Source organism: Nipponia nippon, unplaced genomic scaffold (genome assembly GCF_047370975.1).
Source record: "Nipponia nippon isolate SJK-2023a ecotype South Korea unplaced genomic scaffold, ASM4737097v1 scaffold_9, whole genome shotgun sequence".
Lineage (NCBI taxonomy): Eukaryota > Metazoa > Chordata > Aves > Pelecaniformes > Threskiornithidae > Nipponia > Nipponia nippon.
This window is the reverse complement of record NW_028262413.1, coordinates 4,917,414-4,939,342: the sequence shown is the minus strand read 5'-3', so window position 1 is coordinate 4,939,342 and position 21,929 is coordinate 4,917,414. Positions and strand designations below refer to the sequence as shown.

Genomic DNA, 21,929 nt, shown 5'->3' with positions numbered 1-21,929 from the left:
TTTACCTCACTGTCGATATGTGACAATGCAGGTCTGCATTACTTTTCCATTGAGAGAAGCTCAGATACTACCAAAACAAGAATCTAGTTGTTACAAGGTTAAGTAATTAAACAAATGGAGCACCCATACCCAGTAAAGAAGAGCTCAGCCTGCTGTGGGAGACATCTCGGAAACAGAATTGCAAGACAACAAGATGCAAGACCCAAGAGCCATTTAGACTAGTCTTTCATTGAAATACCACATCTGGAGCTGGAGTTTGAGGTAGCTATGCGGAGGCTTTACATCACATATGAAGGAAGTACCTGGCCCCAGGTTTAGAAATACCCAAACTCCCCACTATTCTGACCACTCTGCGGAGAGCACATTATACAGAACCGCTTGCCAGGCATAGGAAGCAAAGAGAAAGAAACGTCTACAGCCAGAACGCATCATCACAGCTTGGAAAAACGTGCCCTCCACCCCTTGAAGGCGAGGGTTTCTCCTGAATAATTCTTGCCTTGCACACAGCACAGCAGTTGTATGTTTATCTTTACTCTAAAAAAGAAAAAGTGGTGGTCCACAGAAGACAGGGCAGAAAATCAGCCCCTACACTGCTTAAAAAGGAGGGGAGAGAAGAGGAGGGAACAAGTAACACTCTCCTAGGTAACACCAAATTGCTACTCTGGCTGCACAAGAATGAAGTAGAGCACGGCTCAGGTAATAACTGTAACTCACATTTCAGAAGTTGGTTTGTTCAGCCATGATCTTTTGCACTTAACGGTACTAGAAAGCATGTCCTCTAGTGCACTTCTGCTGGAGCACTTTTTCAACAGGATCTGGACAGAATCAGCTTGATATCTCAAGGAATACAACATACAGACTTCTGTCCTCCTTATGGTCTTTTCTTTTTTATGTACCTTGAAAGCATGGATCCAGAAGAGACTGGCTTGAATTCACATCATCTCAAGTACTTACTCATTCCCTATTTCAAACAGCTTTGATTTAGTGGTTTTACTTGAAGCACCCAGAGCAATGCAAAGCTGAGGAAACCAGACTCACCAATCTTTGTACATGCATTATACGTACTCAGGATTTATTCTTGGAGGCTCCAGATTGAAACAGGTTTTCCGAAAACTTGCTCTTTACCATCCAAGAGTTCAATCCAGGTCTATTACCAAACTGAAAGCACGCAGGCTGCACACAGAGAGAAGTCTGGGCTAGGGGCTGATGTCTGGCTTTGCTCATTGTTTTTACTTCTGCTGAGCCCTCCTGCTGCTATAGCTGCAAGTCCAACAAGAAGACATCCTTCTAATGAAGGACTCCTGTACTCCCAGTGCTCCAACGCGATACTCATCTCTCCAGTGCAAGAGTCGGTGACTCATCTAAACCAGCACCTAGTGTCCAGGTGCCAGGGTTTCACTCCCCAACCAGTAGCTCACGCAGATCTGCAGATCTCCAGCAGCTCATTCAGTCTGGGATCTCTGCTGCACCACCCTACATTTGATATTCAAATTCCTGTATTCAAATTCCACACATTTCACTTACAGAGTGCTTCACCAGGCAAACCAAAATAGGAGTTGCAGCTATCCTGTTTAACAGGAAGCAGCCTGAAAGGAGAACTCAGTTTCAGGGAGACATTTCTTCAAGGGTCTATAGCCGTCAACATCACAGAGCTCAGCCAGTGCAAAGCAGCTCATCACACTCCATGGTGACTGACAGCCAGATATGAACATCACCCCTGCTCCAGGAGACCGTCTTCAGATTTGGCAACACTCACTGGCCCATTTCTGGCCATAGATCACCATCAAAAAGTAGCTTTTTTGTTGTGTTTGTTTCCATCTCTAGGTTACACTCATTCCCTTCTACAGAAAATTCAAAGTTTAAAAGTTTTTTTTTTACATTGCAACAGAGACGAAAGTGCAGCACCAGAGGTGCCAAGGAGACTCTTGCAAAAGGTGTACAGTGGCCTGACCTATGCACCACTGCAACCCACGGATCCCAACCCGTCCCTCAAGAAAGGGGGGCGCAGCTGGGGAGGAGGACCAAGACAAAGACAAAAATGACAAGCAAATAGACAGGCACCCTTTGGAGTAAATACATCCGCTTACAGCAGAACTCTACAGATAAACCTTCTGTTGAAGAGATGCCCTCCGTCCTTCACAGGATTTCCCTACATAAAGGGAATGTTCCCTTTGCAAAGGGAACACATGCATATTCTCACATACAGCCACTCACTCTTTCCAGTAGACCACGTGCCTGGTGAACCCACTTGTCCAACTAATCACAGGTGGTACAGTTCGTCAGGTGGGTTCGTTACGCAGCAGCATGAAGAGGCTGCCCAGCATTACACTGGCCACGCAATCGGAAATGATCAGGAACACGGAGGAGCCCAGAGGGCTGCGGCAGTCCATGGGCGTCCCAGTGCTGGCTCCCGGCGCATTTTGCTTACCATCTGGACTCTTGGGAACGTTGAGACACCTTCATTTCTCTTATTGAAGAGCGTGCCTCAAGCTGGAAAAAAAACAACATAACATGAAATGCAAAGACTATTTTTCCAATAAATTAAATCTCTGTTGCACTTGACTCCCGCTGTGGTTCCCTTCCCCCCGAGAAGGCAAGGTCTGGCCAGCTGCACAAAGTCCAGGCAGCCCTGGGAAAACAATGGGATCTTTTTCCTGCCAGAACGAGCCTTCCCGTTCACCCTTCTAACCATGGCACGAAGGACACCCCCAGTGTGTCTGCAGGGGAGAGGAGTCTGTTGGCATAGCAACAGTACACCCTAACTCTCTGCTAATGAACAGGGATAAAATGTTTTGTTCTCATTAGGAAAAATACAGACACATTCCTGATTGGTGAGTAATGTCTCTGCCTCTGGGAGATTAGCTCAGAGCTGTGCAGCCTGAAACAGCCTCAATTCAGCCCACTGCAGTGCTTCCCTTGAACAGCCACTCTCCAAGGACCGCACCTCTCTCAAGGGCAAGCCTACAGAGCCTTCTGTAGCACTTTGCCTTCAGGCCTGAGACAGCTCAAGGCAAGAATAATGAGAAGAGGCTTGACAGGAGCAAACCAGAACAGGCACAATGGGAACACACCCCCTGTCCCTGCAGGAGCACAGCAGAAAAGCCAGTTCTCGCTGGTGCGCTCACTGCACCTGGGTCCCCAGCTCCCGCCAGCCCAGGCGAGAGTTTCTCTTTGTGCATCCACCGCAGGTCCGCCTCGCACGGGGCTCAGATCCGACCAGGGCTCCGGCTCTCACTCCGGCCACATTTCCCATTGCTGGGTAAGTAAATGGACAGAGGAAAGAGCTGCAGTATACTGAAAAGCAGAGCTCAGCGAGCACTAAATGTGGACAGCCGAACAAGGGCTGCTGCCTACCATTCTTAATTAGGCTTTTAGCATCTAACAATCAGCAAGATCCATCAGGAAAAATCCCTATGTACTTTGGTGTTTGCAGACTATTTGCACAGACCCTGTTGTTTCATCGCTGATGTCTGTACCTAGGTGCTGACCCAGGCTACTCCCTTGGCCTTGCCAGAAGTGAAGCCTCTGCCCACCCAGACAATACCGCTTCCCAAACCCTCTCCCCCTCCAGATCCTCCTGCCACAGGGGCCAGCACAGCAAGCGGGAGGATCACGGTATTTCAGCCATCGCAAAGAGGATCTGGGATGGGAGCAAAGCCAAATATCCCATGCACAAACTAAAACCCAGTCTCCAACCACACATCTGCCATGTTTTTTGCCATAACCTGGTCTGCACAGCACAGGCAGAATTAAACCGTGGAATTGCACTCCGAGCCCATGGTACATCTCTCTCTTACGCTACTACTGAGTCCCACTCACTCACATCAGTTTGCCTTGCCTTGAATTCAGAAGCTGTTGAGAATAGGCACTGCACACCTTAGCCCTCAGAGAGGACTTCAGAGAGTATTTCTAGGGGCTGAACAGGTACTCAACTCCCTCCTGCCTCTGCTGGGAAACTGGTGCTGGCCAGGATTAGTATCCCACGCAGAGACACACTCAGCTCCAAAGCAAACTGGGATGCGGTAGAGCCCTCTCGCTCGCCCAGCCCCCTGCACTGCTGATAGAGAAATGGTGGGATCCAGGCTCCGTAGCAGCCGCAGGCTGTGCTCCGAGCACCCGCTAACTCCCTTCCCCGGCCCCTCCGACTTTCACCTTCTCTTCCCACTCCTCAGGGCTTTAAACAGCTCAACTCAACACCTCAAAATGGTGCAGGAGGAGAAGGTGGAGTCAGCATCAGGACAGAAGGGCCCTGCTATCTTACGCCTTTGAGAAACTTGCAGATCCTGTAGCGAATGACGCTGCTTCAAACGCTGCTGCTCTCGCTCAGCCACAAACCCTGCGTGTTAACCTGTGCTGCGATCTGCTCATGGAACTGCTGGGACTTGAGTTCTGCTTTACATCCTTCCAGCTGAGAAATAATTTATTTCAGTCCTTTAGGCAGGGACTCGATGGCCTGCAAAGCCATCTAGGTCTGCCTAAAGGAGGGAAATAAACCCATGACCTTACCCAGCGGCCAGCCGAGCGGCGACAGACCCCGGCCTTGGCCAGCAGCCCCTGTCCACCCTGCGGTGAAGCTCAAATCCCTCCCAGCCCAACACAAGGCCAGAGGGGCCACGGGTGCTGTTTTCCAGGGTGCTGTTTTCCAGCCTCCGGGCATTTTACTTGTTCCAGGCGAGATCCCTCCCCCAGCCCTGGTCAGAAAGGAAAAGCCGTGGGAATGGAGCTCAACACCCCGAGGTAGGCTCACCCCCAGCCGACGAGGAGCGCTTAACTCCCTCCGCGCCAGCGGGCAGCCCTCCGCAGAGCCCGCCGCCACAGGGACGCCTTTCTGGCAGGCCCTCTAGCAAAGGGTTACAGCTCCAGGGCTGTCCCCATCCTGCTCCCCAGGCCACTGCTTCCCTACATTGACGGGCACTGCCCGGGGATGGGGCTGGCCTGCACCAGCACCCGCAGCGCTGTGCCACGAGCGGGAGGACAGCCGAGGGCAGAGCTGCCACTCACCCACCACTGTCCCTCACGTTTTCCCAGGACACCCGCCGGTCCTGCTGCCCTACCTTTCAGTGTTTCCATCCTCCACCAGCACACAGAGAGCAAGCCAAGAGAGGAGAGCACCCTTTCCATCTTTCCACACTCCCAGCAAGTCCCAGAGGCTGCCCACTTAACAGAAAGGTATCTTCATCATCGCATCGAAGCACGTTTTCTTCCTTTTGCTCTGCATGCCGCTGTACGAAAGCCGTGCTGCCGTACAAAGCAGCCCTCGCTCCACGCAGAGCGTGCGGTCAGCAATCAGCCGGCATGTCAGGAGTTAAGTCAGCATTTCCATTCTCCTGACCTGCACCAACACTGGCTGAATATCGAGCTATTCTTTGCAGCTTGATAAAGCATGAGAAAGCTGAAGGCCTCACACACTCCTCTTTTCACAGCTTGGCCCGCTGCCCACAAGCTGTCACTCCCTGGCACCCAGGGCAAAGAGAGAGGAGGAGGCCAAACTGCAGCCAGCTGCAATGAATCACTCGCTCCCCCCGTCCCCTCCTCCCCAGGGAGCCTGGATCCCTCCTTCCGGCAAGGGGATAATGTCTGCCCGGCTACGCTGGCTTCTTTCACAGAAAAAGCCATCCTTTTTGAGGCGGGGGGGAGGGGGGCTCCTATTGCAAAAGCTGCTGCCACAGAAAAGCGCAAAGCGGCTCCCAGCAAGACCCAAGAACGAGGATTTCTGCTCAGCAGCTGGATGGGAACGCGCTCCTGCAAGTGTTCAGCACAAACACCACTTAAAAATCTGATGTTGGCCATTTGTCTAAATTGCGGGAAATTCTGGGGGAAGGCTCAGGCACAGAATCTGATTTGAAGGATACCGCTTATCCCTTCATGCCCCACTTGTGCGGTATTTATTTCAGGGACCGATTCCCATTGCAATCCCTTCCTAGCCCCACTTCTCCCTCCCCTCACTACAACACCCAGACCAATTACCGTGTCTATCCAAGCCCTTCCAACCACCACCACCATCACCTCATGTTTATTTTGATGGGTTCCACCATACAAACTGCTTCCCCACGTTAGAGATCATTTTTAATGCGAAGCAGCAGAGGGAAATGCATCCAAATCTCAGGGCCAGTGGAGTCCACGATGAAAAAAGCAGCTGAGAAGGCACAGAAACACCAAGACCATCGCGTGCCTTCCTTGCGCTATAGGCCCGAGTTTGGAGAGCAAAGCCTTTGCAAGGTAAAAATGTCAGCTATTTGCTTTCTGAGGAAGGGGATATTCATCGATAAAACACATACAAACTCAGCCCCTCACCATCAACCCAAGCATGAATAACCAGTGGCACGTGGGTCCACATGGCACAAGGGGTATTTCCATCCACTCATCTCTGCCTCCTGCACGGTAGACAGTCCTTGCCTCAACAGTCTCATCTCCCTCCCACTGCAGAAAAAAGAGCTGCAAACTGCAGTTTTACTGGGAGAGGGGTTTAACCCCAAGCCCAGCGAAGGGAAAGTCTCATTGCCTCCAGGGAGAGATGAGAGATTGCCTTCCTAACAGCACACGCTGCCACCTCCAGCATCCCTCTTCTCCCACGAGCAAACCTGTAACCTTCTCTATCCCAGCGCCGCGTACCCCAAACAGCCATACAACACTGCCTACCCCCCTGTCCTCCGTAAGGCAGCCATGGGGGCTCCCAGCTCAGCGTAGCTGTCTGCAGCGTACCTGTGCTTCAAATTCAGCCAGTGCCAGGGCAGGATTACACCCATTTCTCTTATCTCTTCCTGCACTTGGGGGGTGATGAAGGAAGAGTTGCTCAGCTCCCACCCGGGAGCCAGCGTGCGTTCAAACAGCGAGAAACTCATCAACTTTGTTTGGGTCATCTGCAGAGGGTTTCTTTTATTATTGCTGCTGTTTGGGTTTTCAGGGGTTTGTTTTTACAAAACCTGGAAGAGCGCAAAACGTGATGCAAATCATGAAAAGAAACTCTTTTTTTTTTTTTTTTTTTTTGAAAACAGAAGTGGGAAGGACCTTTACTATTCCTAAAGCTACTTTCCTCACAAACCAAGTCTTAAAAACACTCTTTCAGGGACACAGGCTGTGAATAACCACAAGTAACCACATTCAATGCCATTTTATCACATACTCTGTCACATCACACACTACAGACGGATTTATCCCTTACGATACATTTATAGCACTTTGTAAGGTTTCTGTTGCACTTCTATACATCTACATCAGTGTCTCCCCCACACCAGCAGCTACACAACTAGTATATTGAAAAGACGATTACACTGAGCATCCCTATGTTAGCAAGCTCTGGAACTCAGGTTACCCCTTGTGCAAATCAAATACAACACACTCCCTAACTGCACAGACGCACACACTGTTTTGCTGCGGGAACGCTAGCTCATCCAGCACCACCCTGCTCTGCCAGAAGGATGTCTAAAGGCAAAGCTTAATAGAAACAGTTAATATCCCGAGCGTGGCTCTGAGCCATCTGAGCTCTATGTGAAATATAATCAGGTTCATAATGCTCAGAATAGCACTCTGGAGCCCTAGTACAGACTAAGACCTCACTGTATGAAGTGTTGTGTAGATAGTTGTAGTGGTGCCGTTTGCTCTTCTGTAAAATTACTGAGCACCATATACAGGAACCAACCGTAACCCATATTTTACAGAAGTTAGGACACAGGAGAGCAATGTATACTTTTCAAATGTCTTTTTTTGGCAGCTAAATCAAGTTAGTATTTTCACAGACACACGGGGGGGAGGGAGGGAGGGGAAACACTGAGGTTACTCTCTCTCAGGAGCAGACAGGCAAAAGCCCAGTTCAGCCAAAGCTCACTGAGGCTCTTTATGTTCCCGGTCAGTGACAGAGGTCACTTGTCAAGGACTGAACCAGAGCTGGTACTGGGCTGCCTGCTAAGCACACTGGCAAAAGGATCTGAGCTATACCCTGCTCTGCAGTTGTTTGCGTTTCTTCGGGAACACCAAAGGCCTGGAGTCCATCCCAATTCCACTTGCACCACCTTTGCTAAAAACACGCCTTTTAGCTCCAAAGTAAAATTTGCCTTAAGTTCCTCATATTCTGAAGAAAGGAAGCCCGTACACAGGATCTATGAAGAAGGTAATTGCTTGTGTTTGCCAAAACACCTCATTTACGCAAATTCTCATTCTTTTTGCTCAGATTTCAGATTATTTTCCTACCATAAATACAGGTTAGACCCATGTTTGAGCTGGTCATCCTGTGAGCCTCTTCAGGTTCACGTTGCGCTGCAGGTGCTGCAGCCTGCTCACGCTTCCCAAGCATCCAGAAGTCACAGCTCTTCAGTTCATTGATTTTTAAGAGGCACCAGGTCATGCTGTCTGGCCTTCTGTTGATCACAGTTCACAAGCTTTCTCCACATTTCTGGCTTAGGAACTGTATGTGTTTGAAGTGAATAGAGACTAGATGTCTTTTGGCAAGACGCCTGAGGCAATGGTCTCAGGAGAGAAATCCACCATTTCCCAGGCTGATACAAATGGACAGGCATCCCCTCACTTCAACTTTTATTCCCTATTTGTGAAAAGGCCAAGGGAGCTGTCTGTTACAAGGGGGAATGGAAGAGCTGTAGGGTCCAAGACAGTGGCAAGCAGTACACTTGAAGAAGCATCTTAGAAGAGGAAACAGAAGTAGGCAGCTGAGTACTTAAAAAGGGGAGCCCTCTGCAGAAACAAGGCAAACACCACTGCAGAATAATCTCTTAATATAGGTTGCTCCTTCAGATCTGCACTAACCTGAATGCCCTGATGCAGTGAGAGAAAATGCTCCGGGACGGTGAGCAGGAAGGGGCTATGTATGGGCACGAGCAGCGGGAGGCTACCTATGAAGAAGGACATTCTCCTCTCAGCTAAAAAAAGCCAGGGTTTTCAGCACTGTTTTGCCTTTCCTCTGCTGTTATTTCCCAGCTGAGCGGAATCCCACCAGCCCATCGCACAGTGTCTGATCAGAGGCCGTCCTGCCCGCTGCCCCGGGCACAGGGCTCCCCAGGGACTGCTCACAGGGCAAGGGACAGAGCAAAAGGGGGCACTAAGAATGTGCCTGCCAAGGCTCGGGTGCCAGCGCGTTCCCCGAGCTCAACAGAAGCGGGGAGGCAGGAAGAGAAACTTCACCAAGCTGTTTCTTAAACCAGATTTACAGGGATACAGTGAAACGGGGTAAGGCCACGGGTGAGGGGAGATTGAAGAAGTTAATAGCTAACAGCAAGACTGCCCTGAGAGACTGCAACCTGCAACAGAGTTTCACAGGGAAACACCAAATCCCAAACTGTCACCTGCAGACCAGCTGGGAGCTGCCACTGCCTCCACTCCTTCTGTACCACTGCAATGCAATCACAACCCCAGTACTATCCTTCCCCCCTGAATTCTCTGCTCCTCTAGAAGGAGCTCATACTCAAAACTATCTTTTTTGCGTGCCACGAGTGATGAGGTCTGGCAACTAAAGTGACTGCTGTGAAAACATTACTGGAGATTTTTGCCAGGACAGGCAAGAAGAGCCTTCCAGCTTCTTCAAAAGGTAGTGTGTACAGAGGCAATCTGGTGCAGAGCTGCGGGGACAGCAAAAATGGAAGTCCCGCTGCTGTGGTGGACATTCCCAAGGCTGTTGGTGTGGGAAAGAGGATGAAACGGGCTGATGGGTTACCTGTAGTCACTCAGGAGACAAGCTGTAGAGACCTACAAAACTTCCAGTGGCCTCATGAAGCACAGTTTCTAGGAGGAAGATTTTTCATGAGGATATTCTTGTCTATTGGTTGAATAACTTCTTTGTTCCAGACTACAGAAAAAAAAAAAAAAAAAAGCCTTCCTGCTATTGCTTTGCCATTCAAGACATTGTCATTGTCACCTTTCAGATGTGTAAGCATAAGAGACAGCAGCAGCTGAGCTGTGGTAATTAGGAGGGAGAGATGTGCAGGCCTTGTCTCGCATCTTTCTGTTAAGATGCAGTTTACACTTTGGCAGGTTTAACAGTCCCCAGTGAAAATAAGCCATCTGCATCTCCTCCAGCAGACCATCCTCATTTCTGAAGCCTTCAAATAGTTCTGGAAAAATCAGCATTGCCTCGCAGCTTTCTATCAGGCCCAAATGCAGTCACAAACCCATTAATTCTCTTACGGCAATGCAGGAACACTAGCTCTAGACCTGTTCCCAAGACATCTACTTCAAAAAGAAGTTTCCCATTTTATTCAAGCGTCTACCGAGTTCAAAGTTTCACTGCCCTCTGTACTTGCAGCAGGGAAGCTAAGAAGGACGGGACCAGACTCATTCAATTCGATTCACAAGCACCCTTCCTGAGGAAAGCCAATAACTTTCGGAGAGTCTCTGCAGACTTTGCTCCACCGCTTTGCACGCTGAAGAATGGCTGGTTGGTAATCCTCTTTTCACTCAGTGAGCACAGACCCAAAGGTTTTCATCCCTGTGAGCTCAGAAATTTCCATTTCCATTTGAGAGAGACGTTTTCCTGGCAGTTCTCAAAAGATGCATTTGTAAAATAGGAAACAACCTCAAGGAATGCTAAAGCAAAGGAAGAAAGCTGTACGTGGACAGTCTTTCTACCTCGGCCAGGAAAGGAAATTCCTTCTCAGCACTGATGCCCCATAAACACAACCTACTCTGCAACTACCAAATACTTGATCAACACAAAGTGACTGGCTGTCCACCCTACCCTGGATAAACACCCAATGTTTTCCTAGGTTTTGGTTTCAGATCAGCTGGGGCAACAGCCACCAAAATCTCAAAAGAAAGAAAAAGTCCAGAAACGCATATTTGTGTGTGCGTGCCAGAAAAGAAAGGAAAATAAGGGGTGCGTGTCAGATGGCTGGGACAAATGACGGAGAGGTGAAGGTATTCTAGTGAATTCGCTACAGGCAAAACACACTTGTGTCCGTGATTTTTAAACTTGTAGTCCATAGACTTTTGTTGTCTGCAAAGGTAATTAAAAAAGCAAATTCACTGCCCTATCTCTATTGGAAAATGTTTAGAAGTCTGCAAATCCAAAGAGGTTGAAACTTGCTTCTTTCAAGTGCAAAACATTCAGATGGCCCAAAGCCAAGTCCTAGAAAAAAGCCCTAGTCAGTAGCTCAGGAATGCCAGCTCTTAACACAAACCAAAAGCATACAAACCCTCCGGTCGGGCAATTCACATTATCGTCTCCCACCAAAAACTCACTTAAAATTGCACTCTTAAAATTGCAGCTATCATCCACCTTCTTGATTCTACGCCAGGGAAACCTAACTGAAGTCTCACTTTGACACTCTCTAAAGTAGCCAGCTGAGAGAACTATTTTTCTTACCTTGCTTTGGGGAATTCCTCCTTAGCGTCTCTGTAAAGAGTAACAAGAAGGCTTCACGCCGCATCAGGCAGGATCCCTTCCATCACTCCCAGCTCCTTAGCAAAGGCATTCCTGAGGCGCACTGTGCCCTAATAAATCAACACAACCGCTCCAGGTTTCCCCGGCAGCTGGAAGCTGGAATTCTGCAGTGAAGGCAAACACCTCCCCAGCTAAAGCAAACACGGCGGCGAAGCCCCTGCTGAGCACCCACAGCTACTGTCAGAAGAGGGATGGAAAGAGAAGGTGGGGATCATAAGGCATCTGGCTGACAAAAGGCAATCCAACTTAAAGACGGAAGATGGCCATGAGTCCGGCCCTGACCGAGGCATTCCTCTCTTCAGGCATGTGCTTGCCAAAACGTTTTATCAGCACAAACCCACAAAACTTCATTTTTAGAGCAATGACCATCTTCCCCCGACACGGATGGTAGTTTTGCCTTTAAAAGCCTTTTTTTTTTTTTTTTTTAGCATTTAGGAGACACCTGTAAAATATCCTGCAAAAGTACAAAACAAAAATAGCCCAGTCTTAAACAGCTTATAGCTTAACTCTAAAATAAAGGAAGACAAAGGGAACAGTACTGGTCAGCATGAGCCGCAGTCAGCTCAGCAGAACAAGACCAGTGCTGTTTCCAGGGGTAAAGGGAGGTGTTTGGGTTTTTTAATTCTTTTCAAACTATGTAACAGAAAAGACGTGAGGAAGGATTTTTGAAAAGAATTATTAGGTGGGTTGGCATACATTTATGGGCCAACCACCTCTCACACAGAAACCAAACCAGTATTTTTCAAAAGCAGGACAAGGAAACAACAGAGGCTAATGTTACCAGACAAACAGCAGCGAGAGTCCAACTTCCAGCGCTAACATTTGCTAGATTGCATACAAAACACTAGATGGGCTGCTTCAATACCTCATTTCCAGTTGCACTTGGTGAGTAAAGGAAGGGAATAGCCAAGGCAGGGCTGAAACAGTGACAGTAAAAGAAAAGCAAAAGAGCCGACTGCCTCAGATGCTCTTGCAACAGACGCAAACCCATCAATACCTTAAATATAAATCTCATTTACTAAAACAAAGGCATCTTCCTTCAGATGCACCCTGAGAGCTGGAGTAAATACCCAGATTCCAACATCTCCCACTCCTGACTGTTATGGTCTCCCACAGGGAGCTTCCAGGGAGAGCCTACAGTGCATGGATGGGAAGCAGCGCAGGATAAGCGTGAAGAAATCCCACTTATGTCAGACCTGATCTGTACCGCAAACCCAAGTCTTCAGCTTCCACGGCACCATTTGGAGCCCTCTGTAAGGCATCTTTTCCTTCCCACTCCCTTGAAGAACCACCAGATCCCAGTCTATAAGCAAATACTGCCTTTAAGGGAAATCCCAGTCTACCTACACGTGGTTAATCGAGACACACACACGCCAGGCAGGTAACTGCACAGCAGTGGTGGAAAGCCAGCAGACCCATCAGAAGGTGGGTGCCAGGAGCTCCCCGACCACAACTCATCCCCCCCAGCCCCCAGTACACAAACTCTCAGATTGCTGCGTGAGATTCAGCCTGCAGAGCTGTGCGCTGTTGGGGAAGACCCTGACTGGCAGCAGGGCGCTTAGAAGCCCTGGGTCTCAAGAAAGGCATCACAGATGAATGTGTTGGGTGAAGGACTCGTACATATGTATATGCAGAGAGGTGCAGACACAAAGGAGGGCGGGGGGGGGGGGGGCTGTGTGTGAGAGACAGACAGCAAGACTTGTCTCCAGGCCTTGTGCTTATTTTGACCTTTCAGTTAAAGATTCTCCGAAAAGGCACTCACTGTTCAGCCCCCAGCCTGATTAGACATCTTGGGAAAAACAGAGCACAAAGCATCACACATGAATGAGCACAGAGGCATAATACGATCTTGATATTCCCACCCATCCATACGGCCAAGAAAAGCGAAGTTCTTCAGTGCAAACGTTGGCAGCAGCGATATTAAACTAATGTGTTAATTAGCAGACTTCACAATCCAGCACAGGACAGAGATTGCTGATGTTGGCTATTATATAGTCAATCAGAAGCCAAACAGAGCAAGTACCACCTCAGTTAACCCATACAGAACAAAGTTAATAATTTGCTAATTGCAGGTTTCTGGAGTGAGCAGACCAAGGTCTGTTTTCCAAACCTCTTTTTTCAGATATATCTTAAAACATATTTGGCATGGCAAGCTCTCCACTCACAACTCTTTATTAACATTCAGTCTCAATTTAGATGTTTAGCTTAAATTCATGGAAGCCCACTGACTTGCATTACACAACGTCAGACTACATGAACTCAATGATTTGTCTGGCCTTACAAAACTATACATTTGTTTTCAGCCTGTAAACAATCACAAGTTATTCTGAAACAATCATAGGCTGGCATTTATCAGATTTACTTCTTGTACAGGATTTCCACATTGAATACAGGAGATGATGAATGAAAGTAACTGAAATAAATTCCAATTGCATTTAAGTAAACACTGTTCCTCGGTGTACCTGGGTTTACACACCAGCTGCTTAATAAAACTCTGCTTTCCTAGACGCTTAATTAGTAAAATAAGTACCACAAGACAGGTCAGATAGAAAGATCACCGTAACGGTGAAAGAAATATTGTGAAAAACATAAAGGTTTCATTCTTCAGGAGACATCTGAAGTACAAAGCTCAAGTTAACACTCCTGTCATGAACAAGACTCTTGATATCCAGGATGTACCGCTTACATTGCATAAAACATTTAGACACGAACAAAGGCTGGGAGGAAAAAACCCAGGGATGAGGACCACAGCTGCATTAGTCTTGGGGTTATTTCTAAAGCACAGAACAACAGAAATCAATTGCAGCAGGACTAGTCGGAGTCACATAATTTAAGGTAAGACCACTCCAGCTTCCTGCCAAGACACAGGCACCGTTCCATTTTATCCGCTCACACCTCCCCAAAACCCATTAAGTGGTTCTGTGAAATGTTGTGGTTTATGGCATCTAGACTAGGGGCCCTTGGAGGTCAAAGCATAAGTTCACTACTCCCTAGTAGTTTGCTCCAACGGCTCTATCATTCTTTCTGGCAGCAAGGCCAGTCTAATTTCTTATTTGTTTGCCTTCTGCCTTGAGCCATTAATTCCTTCTCTGCTGGATTAAAGAGTAGCTCCTCAGAGTCAATTATGCTTGTACTTTAACCAAGTCACCTTTCAATAGCTTTTCTGGCAATCAAAAGATCAGTCCTGTCAGACTTTCATTGCAAGGCACCTTCTTTGGTGCTTGAACAACTCAGAACCTTTTTTTTTTTTTTTTAAATATCAATTTGATTGTCACACTCCCCCCACCCCCCTTCTTCAGGTCACTGCTTTGGTGAAGCACACAACTGGTGAATGATCAGCATCTCTGGCACACAGAAGTCTATACTTGCTGGTATCAAATGAATGTTATTTCACTAGACCCGTTTTACAGCGTAACGGAGGAGCTACAGAAATCATAGACTGCAAAGATTGTATCGGTTAGCTAAGAGTCAATTACCTGACTCCACTGAGTGTAAGGAGCTCGTATCTTTCTTAGTCACCATTTAATCATTCCTCCAAAAGCTCCAAGGAAAACTTCACTACCTGATCCCCATTCCGCCAAAGATTAACGTACTATTCAGGATCTTCAAGCAAGAAAATCCCAACAGACCTGTCATTTCCAGCCATGGTTTTGAATTTGCCCTCAGCATTGCCTGCTTCTCTGCTGAACCAATATTCACAGTGGCTTTAGATTTATTTCCAGAATACTGATGAACTACTGAACAGCACAAAGTATAGTAGTGATGCTCGCTGAAGACACCTACTAGGAATACCACTTTCTGACACGTCCCCAGTAACCCATCATTTCAGATGCATCATCCTTTTTGTTTTTTCTTCTAATTAAACAATTATGAGGTATGCTGTTGATGTTGGCACAGATCAATTATTCATACCATTGTACGGCTCCAAGTCAAACATGCTAAGAAACACATTACGTGAACACAGTCACCTGCTGCCGTGTACTCACCTGGTTCTTTCCAGCTACTCTTTCTTACTATTAACACAACCAAACCCTTCAGAGGAATATACCCTCCGAAGTATACATCAAAACCAGTAACTACCCATCTCAAATCCCCCCAAAGACTCGGGTGATTCAAGGTCACTGCACAAAAAGCATTAATCCCTTGTAGACATTACCCAGGCACTCCGTATGACGAGGACTAGTACCTTCTACTGCTTCTGTTCTAGCAGGAGGCCCATGGGAATTCCACCTCCAACCAGTATTTCCATTTAGTGACAGTCCTCATTTTGTGTTGTATATCAAATGCACATCTAAGTTCGCACAGAGCACAAGGCAGAGAGCTTATGCTCTGCGTGCGGGCAGGAGCACAGGCCAAGGTCTGGGTGCAGGTCAGTGCGAGAGCAGGAAGGGCTCTGCCCATTATACCACTCCGAAGATAATAATTCCAAGGCAGTAGTGTAGAATGAAACACATGGCTTTTATCAATCCTTAACTTGGTATTTTCAAAGCAAGAAACTTATTTGTCATCGTGACCCCCCCAGCCCAGCTACCTGGGAACGCTAATACCTGGCTGGCTATCAGGGACGCCATCCCCTTGGATGAGATCCTCAAAATCGCTCCAAGAATCGGAAACATGCAGCCTATGGAAAGCTGGTGGCAGGGAAGGCTACCCGTCGGTTTTAACAGCAGAAAGTCTGCTCATATTTATGCATGACCGCTCAAGTGAACTGCATGACTGCTTTTGTTGATCTGCTCTCCGCGATCTATTCTTTCAGTAGAAACACCAGGAGGAAGCCGTGCTGGGACTGGGCAAGGGAAAAAAAAGCCCACCCTGTGGACATAGTGAATGGGACAGAAAATTCCCCTACAAATTCCGTACGTTTATTTGCAGTGCTGCTTTGCACTGACTTTTCTAGCAGCTTTTTGGGACACCTTCACACATCAAAGCCCAAGCCATATCACAGCGCTCATTTTGACTAAATCTACTTGAGAAATTGATTAGCTCATTGATTTTTTTCATAGTTTAGATAGAGACAAAGTGACCTTTCCATCCCACAAAAACCAAAGGGAATTAACACATGTAAACAGAGCCTTCATTTTAAAGAAAGCGCTTTGCTCCCTGAGAACAAAGTTTTGTAATACTCCTCTTTTTTTTTTCTTGCAGTTCCCAAGAGATCAATTCCTCTTTCCCCACTTGAGCTTTTCGCCTTTCTGTCCAAAACAGGCCAAAGGGACGTGACTTCTCGGAGCACGCACAAAAGAGCAGCCTGAAGACAAACACAAGACACAGATCTTCCTATCGGTCACCGAGCGGTAAAGAAATCACTACCAATTTGTAGACTGACAGTTCTATTTCAGTCTTACCACAAGTGAAGCAGCACCGCAGAGGAGAGTTCCCAGGACAGAGATAAGAGTTTCATAAGCACAAAAAGTTTCAGGCTTTCTCTACACAGAAAAGAGTTTTTCGAGATGTATTTTTCATTACACAGTGGAATAACAAGGATGCTCCATACGTTTATATTGGTTGAAACGATTTCCCTCGTGAATCACTGCATGCATATGATTTCTACATGCTTAAAACAAACACATTGCATTTTGGGCAAAGTTCCACCATTAGGACCTTGCACCTTCTGGTGCTTCCGACATGGTGCACTTGGGGATGCAGGTTACAATCCTAGAGCCGAACGGCCAGGTGTCATTTGTGTTTTGATGATCCAACAGGCTCTGGCAGCCTGCAGAGAGCACGGAGCCTGTAATTGTCACTACAGCACCCGTTAGGATCACGCTGTGCTGGCAGTACTGGGAGGAAGGTAAACAGATGCATAGCGCCATGGCTTTCAGACAGTCAGGAGGCAACACAGGCAAAGGAGAAGAATGAAACCTCAGAAGTGCAAGCGCGGGTCATTCGCCCACAACAGCTTTGCTCAGGGCAGCACCATCCTGGGACTTGTACGCTGCTGCTAACCACCTGCGCCAGGCCCAGACGCAAACCTTCGATCAGCAACAGCACATCAAACCTCAAAACTATTTAACCAGAAACGTGCAACTTTACTGGGGCTGCGTGAGCAGAACGCCAGCATACAAGTTCCTCCCAGCAAGACGCCCATCACTGTCATCATCTGGAAGGTAAACACTATTGAGATGTTATTTGTCCGTAGCTAATGAGTTTGGCATTCACAGATCTGCTGCAAGAGCTGCTGCTATAGCAGGTCTGTGATGGCGGGATGCTGTGGATGTATTTGAATGGTTGTCTCCAAAATAACGTGAGTCTGCAGTACGGCCACCAGCTTGCCCACTCTTTCTACTCTTTACAATTTTTATTCACGGACTTCAGCAGAGGCAGCTCTCCACAGTGTTCTGAAGCCTAGTTATGCATTATGGAACAGTGGCCAGTATCAATACGGGTCGCTAAGGAAAGCTTCGTGATGCCACCACCCTGTACGTACAGGCCTCGGTACCGCAATGAAACAGAACAGTTATTTGCAAGACTGTGGATGGCAAGCAGGCCTTCCCTGTTTTATGGACAGAAAATGCATTTACAAGGTTCAAGTATCCAGAACACACTACCATTACAACATACCGGAATAGTTTTAAAATGCAATAAGCAAGAAGGCGTGATTGTCAGAACGACCCCAGAAGCCCTTAGAGTTGTGGCACTCTGCTGAGCTTGTTACTGAGGCTACTGACACAGGCTTTCATTTCCCCTGCCGATCAGTTCAGCGTGGAGAAGGAAGGGGCCACGGTGACTCGGGCACCATGAGGACAGAGACTTGACTGTCCCAAGCCCAGAAAAAGCAAAACAGGCTAAATGGCCCTTTCATCTGTTCCTGTGCAGCTGCTCATATGGCGACACTGCCAGCACACACAGCCCCTGCTCCCCATCTCTGCAGCTGTGGAGAGTAACCTTGCAGGTAGCTGCCCTCTCAGTAGCGCAGAGAACAAGAATAGCATTTGTAGGGCAGCTGCTCTACCTCGCTGCTCCTTTTTCTTTAGCTCTACATCATCTCAGCAGTGCTGGGCACAGAGCACAACCAGGCATTCCAGCACTGGAACTCCAACTGCCTGTTACTGTGGCCAAGGAGCTCAGCATACTGAGTCACTTGGGGATGGCAGTGCCGCAGGGACTGCTCTGCCTTCTTGCCAATTCAAATTTTGCCTATGCTGCCAAGACGACAAGCTGGTAGCAGGCACCCAGGGCCATTTTGTCATTGCACGTGCACCTCTGTAGGCTGTCACACATCTGGAGAACATTTTCTGGTTACAAATCTCAAAAAGACAGGAAAAATCTAGATCAAGGAAACAAATGAACAGCAAGAGAGTCAGTGCTACCCGTTATAGCGATAGCAGTCCCCCAGAAAGCACAGTCATGCAAGGGAACCACACCTCTTCATTGTAGCCATGAGAAAGCTGCACGGACATGCCGGCCAAGCAGCAAAAAGCCCTTGCAATCTTTGCCTTAAATCTCTCTCAACAGTTGCAGGTTGACATGAAATGCAATCCAAAATATGTTTCAGCTAAGCTAAGGATCAGAATATAAATTCACAAATGCCTTAGTCTCCCTAGGTCTTTCAACATTTCTGCAGTCTCCTTTCAGCAATTTCTCTCAAAATGCTAAACTAGCTAAAAAGAGTTGGCAAATAAACAGAGACCCCGGTTACTACTTCTCTGTTTCCCAGAGGGGCACACATAGCTCCCATGCAATTAATTTGGCTGCACACCCGTTTTACCATTCTCGTGGGCAGAATCATTCAGTAATGGACTGCAATCTGTATGCAAGAAGTCGAGCAGTATGCAAACAGAGATCAAAACACTGATGGCAGTGGGATTCAGAAGTCCAGGAACTGCTTTTGCACTACAGCTCTCCAGCACATACATTTTTTGGCTACACTAAAGGTAGGAGACAGCACAGGACAGGTAAGAAGAGCTCATGACTCTAGTGGATGGAAGACAGTAGACAGATGATCCCAGAAGAGTTACCGAAATGCTCTCACAAATGATAATTTGCTATTAGGTAATTCACTAACAGAATTGCTCTCTCCAGCATTTTAAGGTTAGTCTGAGGCAAAAAAATCTTGGGATCAAAGCTGAAAGTGCTAAGCAGAGAGTTGCTTCAGGGCCATTAACTCCAAGCTGTCCAAAACCCTACACCAACTTCAGTGATAACATTATTTTTGACAAAGTCTGGTCTGGCAGGTATGGGAGCATCTCTGAAGCCCTGGTTCCTGTGCTTTAAATTCTTGTCGTCTGAAGAGCTTCCAGCTGAGCACAGAGCACCGTCAGGAGCATATTCTCAAGCATTTGCTTGGCCAGCTGTTCACAGAGGTTGGCAGGTCTTTATGGAGATTAGAGAGCCCAGAAACTCCTCACTGTATCACCCAGGAGGACAGGGCACGGCCACTTGTAAGCAACAGAGGGATTTCAAGAGCACACATTCTCCAGGAGTCAGGACCAGAGGGGGGAAACAGGCTGCTCGCCAGTTCTTAGGGTAACTCCACACCAAGAATAGGGAGGTCACCTAACCAAAACGTAAAATGGTGTGGTATAGGAGAGCTAAAGGAACAGACTGAAACAAAAATAATTTTGAAATAGGCATACATGGGCAGAAACCGTAAGCTGAAAACACTACTTCTATGTAGTAATTTTCAGAATTATTATAATAGGGTAAGATGTCAAACATACCCATTCTATTTACAGAATGACATGCAATTTAGTCAGAAAACTAGTTTCATCAGCATAGACAAATGCTTGAATACAATCAACGTCCCCCACCTGCACAGTCCCAGGCACAACTACTCTCCTGCCACGGCAGAGCTGCAGGGAAGGGTAGGACGCAAGAAAGACCGCATTCTCCTTGTGATAACTTCAGCAGCAGTACGCATCCCATCCTTGCAGCTCAGTTGACAGGCAATGCTACATTATGCTGAGATAAGCTGACAGGCATCTTTTTTCACCAGAACTTGGCAGCACTGCCTTTCAATTCAGAATTAAGGAAAAGTGCAGAAGAGAATAAAAATGGTGATGACTCAAAATTTCTCTGCACCTGCAGATATAATGCCTGCTAGCAACAGCAATCCATTTAGTTAATACCTTACAGCTGTGTAACTGGACGGCTCACCACAACTCTAGGTGGGTATTTGGAGCAAGCGGTCACACAATTCCTAAACTCCAGGCCCCGATACAGAAGCAGCCTAGCTAAACTAACAGCAATAACAAAGATCCACCTACAGCCCCTGTGACACAGGGACAAAAGACTTTCCACAGGAGATAGAAAGGGGACAGATACAAGTAGCAAGATAAAACTACAACGTTCAGATACTTCAAGAAGGAAAAGGAATTATAATTTCCTAAAAGGGAGTAGCTATGCAGTTGCAGGAGTTTTGAGAGCAGCAGCACTGGTGCAGAGCAGAGGCTGGGGAAACTCAACGCACCAGTCCCACGCTGTTCCGTAGTTAAACTTCAATGCCAAAAGCAATGCGAAATCTCACCGATTTGCCAGGCACAGGAGAAGTGTTCCTCACGGTACCTCCAGTGTTTATACTGCAAGCAAATAACTAACGCGATTAAAGTCTGGCACCTGGGAATTTCTTTAGCTTCTGTATCGTTTGAAGATTCACCTCACATTTTGATCAACATCTAAAATCTTCCTATCAGATCACGCTAACATAAAGTTCTTTTCTACTTCATTTTTCCTCCCTTTTCTTTCTTGGGGGCAGCAGGCAGGATTTGAAAGTGAAATTCTAACATTAAATTCAGGATATTAGAAATCATTTAAAAATTGATTCAATTAAAAAAAAAATAATCAAATCCACCTAACACGATTTGTTTCTTCTTCTTTTCTCCCCCCACAAGCATCAGGAGGCAGTACTTACTTCTAGTTAATGAAAAGGAGACCTAAATTGCTTCCTGCAACCTCAAAATAGCTCAGACATCTTAGTTACGACTTGGCTAAAAAAATTATTAGCAGTGAAAACAAGTCCTCTGCATTTATTACTTAAGCAGAGAAAAAGCAGAGCCTTAAAGAGATCACACCAAAGCACTGTGGTTCTTCCATTAGTCAAGGCTGCATGTCGGTACAGGTCGAAACATCCTGCTTCGTGTTTTCGCAGCTTAGCAAGTCTGAGCTCCAGCAACTACAACCCAGGCCAGTTTATTAAGCAGGGGCACATCTCAGTTATCACTACAGCAAACCGTAGCATGAAGGCAGATCCTATATGGTTCTAGAGAGCTACACAGTTCACAAAAATCCCTCCAAGAGGTTTTTAGAGAGTGCCTAGAGTTGGTGTGCTGCAGGGTAAGGTCTTTCGGCTCTCAGGGCAGCGCTGGAGTGAAGACTGTGCAACACATGAGATTCCTGTTTCCCAATTGAATTAAGCATCTACCCTGCCTCCTGGAGCAACGGTATCATGTCACAAGACCGTGCACATGCTCCTAACGTCTCAAATGCTTGTCCCTGAAAAACGAACATATGCAAGAAATTTCCAAGGATTGTCTTCCAGCACCGAGACCAAACCAGACAATGCTCAAATAACACTCAACGTGAACCTTCTCTAAAGACACCGTCA

General features: G+C 47.2%; 1 protein-coding gene across 3 annotated transcripts in view; it reads right to left on the bottom strand.

Annotated features, from left to right (window-relative positions):
• The window catches only part of PLXNB1 (plexin B1), an 83,819-nt gene that overhangs the window by 58,332 nt on the left and 3,558 nt on the right, over positions 1 to 21,929 (bottom strand). For 2 of the 3 annotated variants that reach the window (XM_087745485.1, XM_087745486.1), the window contains exon 2: positions 2,429 to 2,490. The gene's annotated coding sequence lies outside the window, so the exon portion shown is untranslated. Of the gene's footprint in view, positions 1 to 2,214; positions 2,491 to 21,929 lie in introns of all 3 variants that reach the window. The other variant, XM_087745488.1, reaches the window with a different exon arrangement.